The following is a 13,872-nucleotide window of genomic DNA, read 5'->3' as shown; positions in this document are numbered from 1 at the left end:
AGTTAAACAACTATGATAAAGGATAAACAAATTTGATCAAGAGAATGAAATGATCAATATCTTACCTAATTCACTAAGGGAGTCAACGGTCGATTAGATAGGGAACAAAATCAATTCAAATCTAAATCAATCATCTCACCCGGCCTCATCATTAATCTTATTCTCACTCTAATAAAATTTAACAATTTAACCACCAACTTCCCAGTTGATGAAATAATTGCATAATTGCATACTAGACACCAAATGGTCATTACTTTTTTTAGTCTAATTGAAACCAAATTCTCTCTTTACCCATACGCGTGGGGTTCAAATTTCAGACTTTTTTTTTATCACCTACATAGATTTTACAGCTTAATCTAACCAGCACACACACTACTAAAGATTCCATTAATTAGTTGAATCATGAATGATTTTTAAACAGTTTCTCTCTTGTGAGGACTAAGCCATGAATTTAACAATTAAAGATTCGTAATTAGAATAGTGTTTCTTTTGTATAAACATTTGCGGATTTTAAAATTCAATTTAATGTTACATCGCATTATCTAGCAATAATACAAAATCACATTATCTAGCAATAATACAACATTAAACCATAGTTAAATAGAGTCTACCATCAAATTTGTATTTTTTTAGAATAATCGTACATGTGCTAAAAATAACATAAAATTTAGTATAAAAGACACAAAAAATTTAAAAAAAATTATCTTGTAGTGAAATTTTTTCCCCTAAACCTTTACTTAATTTTTTTCATCTTTTAATTTGATGGTGTGCTCTACATACATACATACATACATGCATACATATATTGGTATTTCTTTTAAGTAAACGTACTTTAATAAAAAAAATCACCCTCAGATGAGACGTGCAAAATTGAATTAAAAGGTTGATGATGGACGTGCGTGTGTGTAAACAGAGGAAGAGAAAAGGAGAAGAGAAAAATTCAAAGCAATAAACGAAGGAGAAAAATTAAATACAAGTGATGACGCTGCTTGGGATTTTGAGAATGAGACCTCGTATTCGTTCGTACGTGGAGCCTTGGGGATCGTGTTTTGGATTCTTTTGTTGTCTCGTCACGTCGTGTCGTAGGGAGTAGCAGACACCGCCAGACGGACCTGCCTTTTATTCGTGTATATCACTTGAGAGTCAAAATCATCAATGAAAAAATAATTAATATTAAAGAGCAAAATAAAATAAAATATGCCACTCTGGGCAAAAACTAATTAGTCAAATTTTTATGGAAAGTGTATTGTCCAAATCATGGCATGACTTGTTTTTTTTTTTTTTTTATCTTCTAATTCATAAAATGATTTTAAAACATTATTTTCCTATGTCCATTTAGTTTTTCTACGTCCCTCGTTCCCCTCTTTTAACTTTTAAGCAGTGAAATTTTGTCCAAATACTTAATTTGTTGATTTAGTAATAACTGATTTATTAAATTATTTTTTTTCTAGCTTAAAATTGTATGTATGGTACTTGATAAAAATTTATTAGGGCGGTAATTATTTCCATTTCCACAAATGTGAAAAAATGTTCACGTTTCTGTTTGTGCATGTGTAAGAGAAGATTTTGTCCTGGTAAGTCTTTTATGTAACTTAATAGTTAAAAAAAAATACTAATTCTAAAAGTTAAATTTATTATTTATTTTCGGAAGAAAATTGGCGTTTGTAAAATAGAAAAGTCAGATGGTAAATGTTGTTTCGAAGTTTGATTGAATTAAATGGCACTACCCACTATATATTGATTGAAAGATGTGTCATGCAAATAAAGATAGGGTGCCGAGTTATTTTTTTCTTTTTCAACACTAAATTAATGGTTTTTTAATAAAAAATTTAATAGTTGTTGGGTAAGAGAAATAAAAAAATAAAAGTAAAAAATATATCTTAATCATTGAATCAATGCTCAATAAAAATCAAATTAGCATTGCATCTTACTTCGTATCATGCACAATCTATATCTCTAAAGAAAAAATAATGGTGGTATTGCCCACATTTACAAGAATTTCCTAAAAAGAATTTATTGAGTTATCCTCCTATATTGGCCATAACTCTCATAAACTCCATTCCCATTCCAATTAAACCCATTTTTTTTAAAAACACCTGGTTTTTCAAGTCCATACACGGCTTTTGGCCACCACATGTAGATACACATGATTTAATTTAATCTACTAACCCTAACCATTAATCCCAGTACCCCCTTATCCAAAAAACTAGAAAAAACAAAACAAAACAAAAAATCGCAATACCCTAACAATTTATCTTGCCACTAATTGATTAATTGGCTGAGCTATGGCCATGACATATATATTACATCCTTAGCCACAAGGGGTACCGCGAGCATGACTGCTCGTTACGGTTAGGGCTCATAGGTCCCCTATTATAGGGACGATCTTAAAGGCCTGAGTTATGATGTGACCTAAAGCTGTATGCTCTTACTTTACTCTGATTCAAAAAGCTTTTTTCAAAAAGCTTCAGTTTACCTTTTTCACCGTTTTAACTGTACAATTATATCGCCATTATTAACGCCCTATTTATCTTCAACTTGATTTTTTTGGCATTAACAGACTGGATTGCTTTGCTTTCTTGTAAAAAGTGCTTTTTCTGTGTTCGTATTGTACGTAGGATAATGTAGTAGTGTTATTGATATGCCACAGAATTGCTCGTGCCTTGTGGTTGATGCAAAAGCTTGGGAAAAGAGTAGGTGTGTGAAAAAAGTGCTCCCTGAGTTCGTGTAACAGCAGAGAAAGCGCTGGCGGTGAAAGCTGCTGCATTGTGAAGTCAACTCATGCGTGTAACTTTTTCACCCATGTTATCTTAGTCGTGTAAAATTTTCAGCCATATTTAAGACTCGGAGTCGGAGATAATATTTTCAAAACTTATTTGGAGGTTGACGCTTAAATCCTATGGTTGTATTTGCTTATAAGAATCAGAGTGAAAATTAAGGAACGAGAATAAGTGGGGTTGTTTGTATATTAATTTTTAAAAAATTAAGTTTTACTTTGTATATTCTTAAAAATTTCAAAAAGATCCTCACTCAAATTATTTAAATTAATTAACTTTATTTACTTAAAACACCAATAAAATTATTTAATACTCCCAATTTCAAGAGATTTAATAAATTTTTACAACAATATAATCAAGTCAAGTTGTAAACAAAATTTTTAATGGAAATATAGTTATTATTATTATTTTGTTTATTTACGTTCAACATTGGATTTTCCGTCCAAAAGAACTAGCAATGAGAAAATAATAATAAGAAACATTCCATAAATAATTAATGCAAAAATAAAAAAATTAAAATATTAATTTCATCTTTATTTATCTAGGTATTGATTAAGATATTGAAAATAAAAGTTAAAACATGAGAGTTATATACATTGAATAAGGAGTATGCTACATAAGTGTTCAAAATAATTATGTAATATTCACTTATAATAAAGTGTTCTCAATAGTAATTCATATGATGATTATTTTTGTAATAAAAATTTTATTAAAATTAGAGTGTTTGGAGTAATTTTTAGAGTACGAATAACCTCATCCAATAGGAATGAATGATGTATCTTCTTGTCTTAAAAATTTTCAACCATTTTTAAGACAAGGAGTCAGAGATAATGTTTTGAAATTTTATTTAGGAGATTGACAATTAAATCTTATGGTGTATTACTTATCAAAAATAAAAATGAAAATTAAGGAATAAAAATGAATGAGATTGTTTGTACTCTAAAAATTACTTTGAACACTATATTAATTTGTACATTAATATACTAGTTTATAAAAAAAAATTACTTTGTACACTCTTTAAAATTTCAAAAAGATCCTTACTCAAACTATTTACACTAATTAACTTTATTTACTTAAAACATCAATAAAATTATTTAATACATCCAATTTCAAGAGATTTAATAAACTTTTACACAATATAATTTATACATTATACGTAAAAACTTCAATAATTCAAGTAGTTGCTAGTTGTTTTTGGACTACAATGTCGGATTTTTAATAACATCGACTTTATATCTGTGACAAAACATATTCATATCAAGAGTTGGATTGAGAAAAAATCCACAATGAATGTCAATATAATCTTGTGGCTATTTACTTGACACTAAGAGATAACGAACCGTGGGGGTCATAAAGATCAAATGGACCATAAAGGCACAACGTGAAGGTGGAAGTAGGCCTTTTTAACTTTTGCAAAATTGTCCTAAACTAATTGATCAATGATAAAGTAGCCCAAAACATAATATATACCCTAAAGTTCTTTTTTTGAATTCTGTTATACACAGATTGTTACTAATATTACATCAAACATTATAATTAATATTTACAATCATACTATACAACTTGGACCACCGCCATACATTGACACATTGAAGCACTTGACCACCATCATACATTGACACACTGAAGCACATGCCCAGATACTTTAAACCCTCTCTCATATTCGAGGGGTGCTTACTCCGCTCATATTTCATAAGGGAGAGACTGTCTCCAGTCAATTAGTTGATAATTGAAGGAGTACTGAAACTAACCTCCATAAAGTTCTTATGGAGGCTCGAACCCTTGCACTCAACATTGTAAGTGCAAGACTTCTCCTGTTGGACCAAATGCCCATTGATCAATGGTAAAGTGGCCAAAAAAAAAAAAAACAAGAAGAAAAGAAAGTAATCTTTCTTCATTGTACGAATTTGATTTTTCAAAACAGGTTGGATCTCAACTTGGTTGTTACTCGCATATTCAAGAATGATCCCATTGAATTACTCTTTCTCTTCAGATTGAAAGTTTCCAAATCTTGGGTTTTCCGACATGTAATTAATAATCACATTATCTTCCTCTTCAGCAACCTTTACTGCACTTTGACAAAGAACCCCTTTATGCAAATTATCATTAATACCCCTCTTCTTCACCACCACCACATTTTTATTTTTATCACTATTATTCACTGCAATGGGCATGTTATTGGCTTTAGCAACCGCTAGGTTCCCCACAAGAAATGAGATTAAGAAGCACTGTCGAGTTACGACTCGGCGCCAAAGGCTCGCTGGCAAAGGGGTCACCATCTTCAAATCTTTTTGATGTATTGTTTTTTTCGTTGTTGCTACTGTTTGGGTTATTAGGGTTTGGGATCTTGTTATTATTGTGATGAGACTCATGGTCCTCATGTTTGTAAGTTGAAACACCTTTAGAGCAACGAGAGCGAGGTGTTGCAACCTAAACCGAATAATAAACAAGAGGTTAATTACCTTTCAAATGAAGAGATTGATTGGGCAAATAGGTAACTTCCATATAGTGAGGATGCTTAAGCTGGCCATTTTTTGTGAGATAATAAACAACTTGAACATTTTTAAGGGGTTAAATCCTTTGCTGTGTGCCCATTTTTGCCCTCTCAGGGTTATAACTCGAACCGAATTGCAAAGCTGATTGGTTTTATGAGTTTAACCTGTTCAATTTTTAGTGTTAATCCAAACCGAACATTAAAACGAATAACAATTCGGGTTCGGTTTGGTTCGAACTAACCGTTAATGGTACAAAGTATTTTCCCTCCAATAAAATGTTGTCCTACATTTATTTAATCTCATTCACTTCTTTCACTATCATCATCCTCTCTATATTATCATCGTCCTCTTTACATTATTATCATTTTAAAAATATAATATTAAAGATCGTCGAAGGCATCTTTCTCGAATGCCCCCTCGACCTCACAAGGGTCATACTGCCAAACAAATTTTTTTTGCCAATGGAGCCTATTTGCGTTGGCAGATGAGACACAAATTACCATCCTCGGCTCCTCCAACACCGCCAATGGTAGGTATAATTTAATTGAAATTCAAATTTTTTTCTGGTTTTCTTTTGAAATGAACTTTTGATTTCTTGATAAAGGCGCAAGCCTTTGATATTAACACTGCTGAAGCGTCATCTATCCATTCAGTAAATCTTTCTTCTTCTTCTTTTTGTTTCTTCTTTTATTTTCCGATTGTTTGTTGATATGGGCGTAGACCTCTGATATAAACACTCCTGAAGCTTCTTTTATCCCTCCAATAAATCTTTCTTAATTCTTTTTTTTCTTTCTTTTTTTTCTTTTGATTTTTACTTGATTTCTTCTTTTTTCATTTTCCCACTATTTCTTTATACGGGCGCATGCCTCTCTTTATAAGAGAATATGAAGCTCACAGTGATTTGATCAGCGAAACTTTGACAAAGAACTAGATGGCTCGCAAGTGTTTATTTTCTTATTTTTGGTGGATTCAAAGTTAAGAATTAACTCAAACCATAAATTTTACGATCAAAAAGTTTTTTCTTTTTTGGTTTTTTTTTGTTTTATTTTATTTTATTTTTTTGGTTTAAAGGGCAAAACGCAGAATAAATTGAAGAAGTAGAGGTGGCTGCAGTTTTTTTTTTTTTTTTGTAGCAAATTTAGCGGGGAAAGACGTACTTCGCCAAGGCGAACCTTCACGTCACAACAGTCGACGACGCCGTTTCGTTCGGATGTTTCAAGTCTCGAGGCATGACGTTGTTTTAGTGAGACTAATCTGCAAATTAGTTTAATAATTAGACCGAAAGAGATGTATAAATGATTGATTAAAATAAAAATCAATTATATTATATTGAAAAAGATTAAATAAATCAAATGACTTGTGATTGTCTCAAGTGATAAAAAATTCGAAACAAACACTACATAAATTTTCAATTAGGTGATATTATAGAACAAATTTTATTACTTAATTTGCTACAAGTTCAATAAAATGTGAGGATTTGAATGTGTATGCAAGTGCAAATTATCAATATTTTGTTAAAAACAAGGGTCCGGAGGTTTGGAGTTGTCATTAAACACCAATTCTTGCTCTCGTATTAATTACTTGAACTCAGGCAGCTAGCACATTATTCACTGCCAATAAATCTACATTCAGAGTAAAAAATTGGCTAAAATGAACTTGTTACTTTATTTAAATTAATTTTATCTCAACTAATGGACATGATGGTTAATCTTCAAGTACGATTATTTTGACAATTTGGTCTGATACATTAGGAGGGAAAAAAAAATTCTCAGTAGCTTCCCAAATTCATCAAGTCGTGAGAGTATTATAATTAAGCCACAATTAGTGACCAAACTACATGTAATGAATTAAACAAACCACGACGCTAATTAATACATCAATTGTCCCAAAAGACACGTATAGAACCCACCATCAAGAAAATGATAGGTAATAATTAAACACAGAGCACAATCACCATAAAATAAAACAACCCAATTAGCTAGTTAATATAACCCAAGCAAAACAAACTACATCAATCTTTTGCTCTATCATCTTCTGAATTATTCTAAATAAATTTTATCTCATTTTGAAGCAAGTACTTCTTAAGCAACTCAGGGTAGAAAGCCAGCGGCCGGTTCTTCAAGAAACCCAAGGCGTTGGCGAAATGAAGATTTGAAACGACGCCATTGGAACGTGTGAGGATGACTTGTTAACGTGCACACCCTGGATAAGCTGTTTTGCAGTCCGCCAACGAGCTGCTGATGAGCTTTACGTAGCAAATTTGATCTTGGTGATCACCATCTACGTGAATGTTGTATGTTCCTGTTGAGTCTGTATCGCCGTCGACAGAGTATTTCAGATTTAAGCTGTTCCTATCTTTGCATTCGATTCTCACACGAGCACCTCAAAGACACATAATATGTACGTGCACTATTGTTAGGGTTGAGTATATATATTATGGTGGGTTCTAAGAGCATAATTGAAATGTTCATGTTTTAATTTGTAAAGTTACACTTTCAATATTAATTAAACCGGTCAAATTAAGTATTATTAATCATACATGACCTGTAAAATACACAATAAAGTTACGAGTTTGGATCAGACGATGATCTTAAGTTACTTTGAACTTTATTAGAGTTAAACAGATATACTATAAAGTTGAGCTAGTTAATTGTAAACACAAATAAAATTAAAGTATAAATGTTTAGATATGATTACAATTTTGCTAGCTAGACCTGATTTTAACAAAAGAAAAGAGACATGAATAATATGAGTAATTTAGCAAATAATTAATAATGGAGGTTAGTTTCTGCATATATATACCTTGTATATAAGTGGTGGCCGAAGTCTCAAAGCCACAACGGCAAGTGTCACAGTAGACACGGCCGCGGATATGGAACGGGTCGCCGGCATTAACGAGCTCCACCAGCAGCAAAGCCACGAGTGCAAACAATAAAAGCAATCTAGCCATGGCTGCAATGGGGAAGAAGAAAGCAAAATTGGAAAAAAGTAGTGGAAATGAAAATTGAGAAGCAGAAGAGAGTGTGATGTATATAATATATGCACAAGGCTGGGGGAGTGTATGAATAGAATAAGGTGGCATTTATTATAAGACGTGTTTGGGGGCACATGCATAGATTTGAAAAATAAAACGCACTTCTTGCGGCAATTCTTTCTCCACAAGTTGATTGATCTTTAATTAGGGTCGGTTGGATCCAATCGTTGCTCCTCCTTCACATAGGCGAAATTGATGAGTTTGTTTATGTTGAAGAAATTAATTAGATCGTGGACAAAAAAAAGAAAAAAAAATTATATGATAAACCGAAACGAATTAATCGTGTAGCAAGTTGGCCATTTTGCAATTTTAGGAAGGTACTTGAATAACGAAGATTGGCAAAATAATACCAATAACGAAGGTTGGCAAAAGGAAAAAAAAACAAGAGAATCTTATGAAAGCCATATATAATGATGACAAAGGAGCCGTATGATGTGATGCATCATGCGTGCATGCGACAAGATCAGGTGATCAGGGATGATCGAAACGACCTTTCAATATTTCAACATCATCCCCAAGATTCATGTCTAGTATACATTTTACCAATAAGTGAGATCACATGTTTTTCTTATAGTAGGTCTGAGAGTATGGTGAGGTAGTTGTATTGTCAAAGTCTAACTATTAAGATGTTGGGTAACACTTGTAGTTGAGCTTTGGCAGCTTAGCAAAATTTTTTTCCTAACTTCTACTCCACAACTATAGCTTTTACTTCACAACAGCTGCACCTTAAAAGTTACAGCACATCACTCCCAAACACACTATTATTTCTCTCACAAAAATCACATGAGTCCTACTGCTGTGTTATTGTTGATGTGAGAGGGATAAGTTAGGGCCGGTTATAATTTAGTTGGATTTTTTTTCAATAAAATTAATAATAACATAGTAAATAATATATATTAATTCTTAAATATGTTTTATTTATTATTATTATTTATTTATTTATTAGAATATTTAATATGTTTAATCCTTTGCTGCGTGCCCATTGTTGCCCTCTCAGGGTTATAACTCGAACCGAATTGCAAAGCCGATTGGTTTTGTGAGTTTAACATGTTCGATTTTTAGTGTTAATCCGAACCGAACCGAAAAACGAATAACAATTCGGGTTCGGTTTGGTTCGAACTAACCGTTAATGGTACAAAGTATTTTCCCTCCAATAAAATGTTGTCCTACATTTATTCAATCTCATTCACTTCTTTCACCATCATCATCCTCTCTGCATTATCATCGTCCTTTTTACATTGTTATCATTTTAAAAATCTAATATTATGGATTGTCGAAGGCATCTTTCTCGAATGCCCCCTTGACCTCACAAGGGCCGTACTGCCAAACAAATTTTTTTTGCCAATGGAGCTTATATACGTTGGCTGATGGGACACAAATTACCATTCTCGGCTACTCCAACTCCATCAATGGTGGGTATAATTTAATTGAAATTCAATTTTTTTTTCTGGTTTTCTTTTGAAATGAACTTTTGATTTCTTGATAAAGAAGCAGACCTTTGATATTGACACTGCTGATGAGTCATCCATCCATTCAGTAAATCTTTCTTCTTTTATTTTCCGACTGTTTGTTGATATGGGCTCAAGCCTCTGATATAAATACTTCTGAAGCTTCTTCTATCCCTCCAATAAATCTTTCTTACTTCTTTTTTTTTCTTTCTTTTTTTCTTTTGTTTTTTACTTGATTTCTTCTTCTTTCATTTTCCCACTATTTCTTTATACGGGCGCAGGCCTCTGTTATGGCAGAAATAGCAAAGTTTACTAGGAGACAATATGTGTTGTCACCATACGGTGAGTTGTTCGATTTACCTTTTCTTGGTTCATATTTTGATGGTTATTATAACTTCAACGAAGAGGTGCCCTTTGAAATTCTTTTGACATTCATTTGGTTTCACTAGGTTGTTTTAGTTTATCAATATTTGTTTTTAGGATGTTAGATGGATTAAAATGGTATTCATGATACAAATGATACGAATAAGGGAGCAGCATAGCAGAAGAAAAAGAAAATGAAAGGATGTTCAAGAAGAGGTATACTTCAAGAGGAGGTATACTTCAAGAGGAGGTATACTATCTTGCTCTATTTCTCGCCTTTGTTTTTCAAGAGCTTTGTGAATTTAGCTTGATAACTGTGACATGTTTGTTAAGGGGTTGAATTCTTTTTCTGCGTGCCAATTTTTTCCCTCTCAGGGTTATAACTCGAGCCGAATTGCAAAGCCGATTTGTTTTATGAGTTTAACTTGTTTGGTTTTTAGTGCTAATCCGAACCGAACTGAAAACATAATAAAAATTCGGGTTCGATTTGGTTTGAACTACCCGTTAACGGTACAAATTATTTTCCCTCCAATAAAATTTTGTCCTGTATTTATTCAATCTCATTCATTTCGTTCACCATCATCATTCTCTCTGCATTATCCCGATTAAAAGTTTTCAGAATCTTTTCATCCTCTCTGCATTATCATCGTCCTCTTTGTATTATTATCATTTTTTAAATCTAATATTATTGATCGTCGAAGGCATCTCTCTCGGATGCCCCCTCGACCTCACAAGGGTCATACTGCCAAACGAATTTGTTTTGCCAATGGAGCATATTTGCGTTGGCAGATGGGACACAAATTACCATCATCGGCTCCTCCAACACCGCCAATGGTGGGTATAATTTAATTCAAATTCAATTTTTTTCTGGTTTTCTTTTGAAATGAACTTTCATTTCTTGATAAAGGTGCATGCCTTTGATATTAACACTGATGAAGCATCATCCATCCATTCAGTAAATCTTTCTTCTTCTTTTATTTTCCGACTGTTTGTTGATATGGGCGCATGCCTCTGATATAAACACTCCTGAAGCTTCTACTATTCCTCCAATAAATATTTCTTACTTCTTCTTTTTTTTCTTTTATTTTTTACTTGATTTCTTCTTCTTTCATTTTCCCATTATTTCTTTATACGAGCGCAAGCCTCTATTATGGCAGAAATGACAAAGTTTACTAGGAGACAATATGTGTCGTCACCATACGGTGAGTTGTTCGATTTACCTTTTCTTGGTTCATAGTTCATGAGGATATGAATGTCACTTCACTAATTCCTGCCCTTTATTCATAGTTTATAAGGAGATGCGACGGGTTAGTTCTGTCAACACACGAACTACAACTAACCTTTTTGTTCTTATTCCAGGGATTCTCTTAAGAAACGAGCACAGAACCATCCATTTTTGTTTTGGTGGTTATTATAACTTCAACGAAGAGGTGCCATTTGAAATTCTTTTGACATTCATTTGGTTTCACTAGGTTGTTTTTGTTTATCAATATTTTTTTTAGGATGTTAGATGGATAAAATGGTATCCAGGATACAAATGATACGAACAAAGGAGCAGCATAACAGAAGAAAAAGAAAAGGGAAGGATGTTCAAGAGGAGGTATACTATCTTGCTCTATTTCTAACCTTTGTTTTTAAAAAATTTTGAATACACGCTTTTGCTAATTTTGGAAATTGAAATTTACTAAAAAAGAAACCAAACCGAATTGCAAAGCTGATCGGTTTTATGAGTTTAACATGTTCGGTTTTTAGTGTTAATCCGAACCGAACCGAAAACAGAATAAAAATTCGGGTTCGGTTTGGTTCGAACTAAACGTTAATGGTACAAAATATTTTCCCTCCAATAAAATTTTATCCTGCATTATTCAATCTCATTCACTTTGTTCACCATTGTCGTTCTCTCTGCATTATCCCGATTAAAAGTCTTCATAATCTTTTTTTCCTCTCTGTATTGTCATCGACCTCTCTGCATTATCATCGTCCTCTTTGCATTAATATCATTTTTAAAATCTAATATTATGGATCGTCGAAGGCATTTCTCTCGGATTCCCCCTCGACCTCACAAGGGCCGTACTACCAAACGATTTTCTTTTGCCAATGGAGCCTATTTGCGTTGGCAGATAGGACACAAATTACCATCATCGGCTCCTCCAACACCGCCAATGGTGGTACAATTTATTTGAAATTCAATTTTTTTTTCTGGTTTTCTTTTGAAATGAACTTTTCATTTATTTATAAAGGCGCAGACCTTTGATATTAACATTGCTGCAGCGTCATCCATCCATTCAGTAAATCTTTCTTCTTATTTTATCTTCTGAATTTTTGTTGATATGGGCGCAGACCTCTGATATAAACACTCATGAAGCTTCTTTTAGCCCTCCAATAAATCTTTCTTACTTCTTTTTTTTCTTTTATTTTTTACTTATTTATTCTTCTTTGATTTTCCCACTATTTCTTTATAATGGCGCATGCCTATGTTATGGCAGAAATGACAAAGTTTACTAGGAGAGAATATGTGTCGTCACTACATGGTGAGTTATTCAGTTTACCTTTTCTTGGTTCATAGTTTAAAAGGATATGGATGTCAGTTCACCAATTTCTTTTGGTGGTTATTATAACTTCAATAAAGAGGTGCCCTTTGAAATTCTTTTGACATTCATTTGGTTTCACTAGGTTTTTTTTGTTTATCAATATTTTTTTTAGGATGTTAGATGGATAAAATGGTATCCATGATACAAATGATACGAACAAGGGAGCAGCATAACAGAAGAAAAAGAAAATGGAAGGATGTTCAAGAAGAGGTATATTTCAAGAGGAGGTATACTTCAAGAGGAGTATGTTATCTTGTTATATTTGTAACCTTTGTTTTTCAAGAACTTTGAATACACACTTTTGCTAATTTTGGAAATTGAAATTTACTAAAAAAGAAACGAGCTTTTTGAATTTAGCTTGATAACTGTGACATGTTTATTAAGGGGTTTAATTCTCATTAAAAAAAAAGATAACAGCTTACATTGTTAAGATTAAAAAATACACTCAAAATTACAGAGCTTGTAACTAAAAATAAATTTAGATGAATAAATAATTTTGAAATAAACTTTTCATTTCTTGATAAAGGCGCATGCCTTTGATATTAACACTGCTGAACCGTCATTTATCCATTCAGTAAATCTTTTTTCTTCTTCTTTTTCTTCTTTTATTTTCCGACTGTTTGTTGATATGGGCGCAGGCCTTAAAAAGAAAATGGAAGGATGTTCAAGAAGAGGTATACTTCAAGAGGAGGTATACTTTAAGATGAGATATACTATCTTGCTCTATTTCTAACCTTTGTTTTTCAAGAACTTTGAATACACGCTTTTGCTAATTTTGGAAATTGAAATTTACTAAAAAAGAAACGAGCTTTGTGAATTTAGCTTGATTACTGTGACATGTTTGTTAAGGGGTTTAATTCTTTTGATGCGTGCCCATTTTTTCTCTCTCAGGGTTATAACTCGAACCGAATTGCAAAGCTGATTGGTTTTATGAGTTTAAGCTATTCAATTTTTAGTGCTAATCCGAACCGAAAACCGAATAAAAATTCAAGTTCAGTTTGGTTCGAACTAACCATTAATGGTACAAAGTATTTTCCCTCCAATAAAATGTTGTCCTGCATTTATTCAATCTCATTCACTTCATTCACCATCATCGTTCTCTCTGCATTATCCCGAATAAAAAGTCTTCAGAATCTTTTCGTCCTCTCTGCATTATCATCGTCC

The 13,872-nt window shown here is 32.6% G+C and overlaps 2 pseudogenes; both read right to left on the bottom strand.

Annotated features, from left to right (window-relative positions):
• Window positions 1–4,565: 4,565 nt before the first annotated feature.
• On the bottom strand, window positions 4,566–5,708 carry LOC112097045 (annotated as a pseudogene).
• Window positions 5,709–7,028: 1,320 nt separating this feature from the next.
• Window positions 7,029–8,524, bottom strand: LOC18037317 (annotated as a pseudogene).
• Between the last annotated feature and the right edge of the window lie 5,348 nt (window positions 8,525–13,872).

Source organism: Citrus clementina, unplaced genomic scaffold (assembly GCF_000493195.1).
Source record: "Citrus clementina cultivar Clemenules unplaced genomic scaffold, Citrus_clementina_v1.0 scaffold_7, whole genome shotgun sequence".
Taxonomy (NCBI): domain Eukaryota; kingdom Viridiplantae; phylum Streptophyta; class Magnoliopsida; order Sapindales; family Rutaceae; genus Citrus; species Citrus x clementina.
Note: the sequence above shows the minus strand (reverse complement) of the source record. Positions and strands in the feature narration are given on the sequence as shown.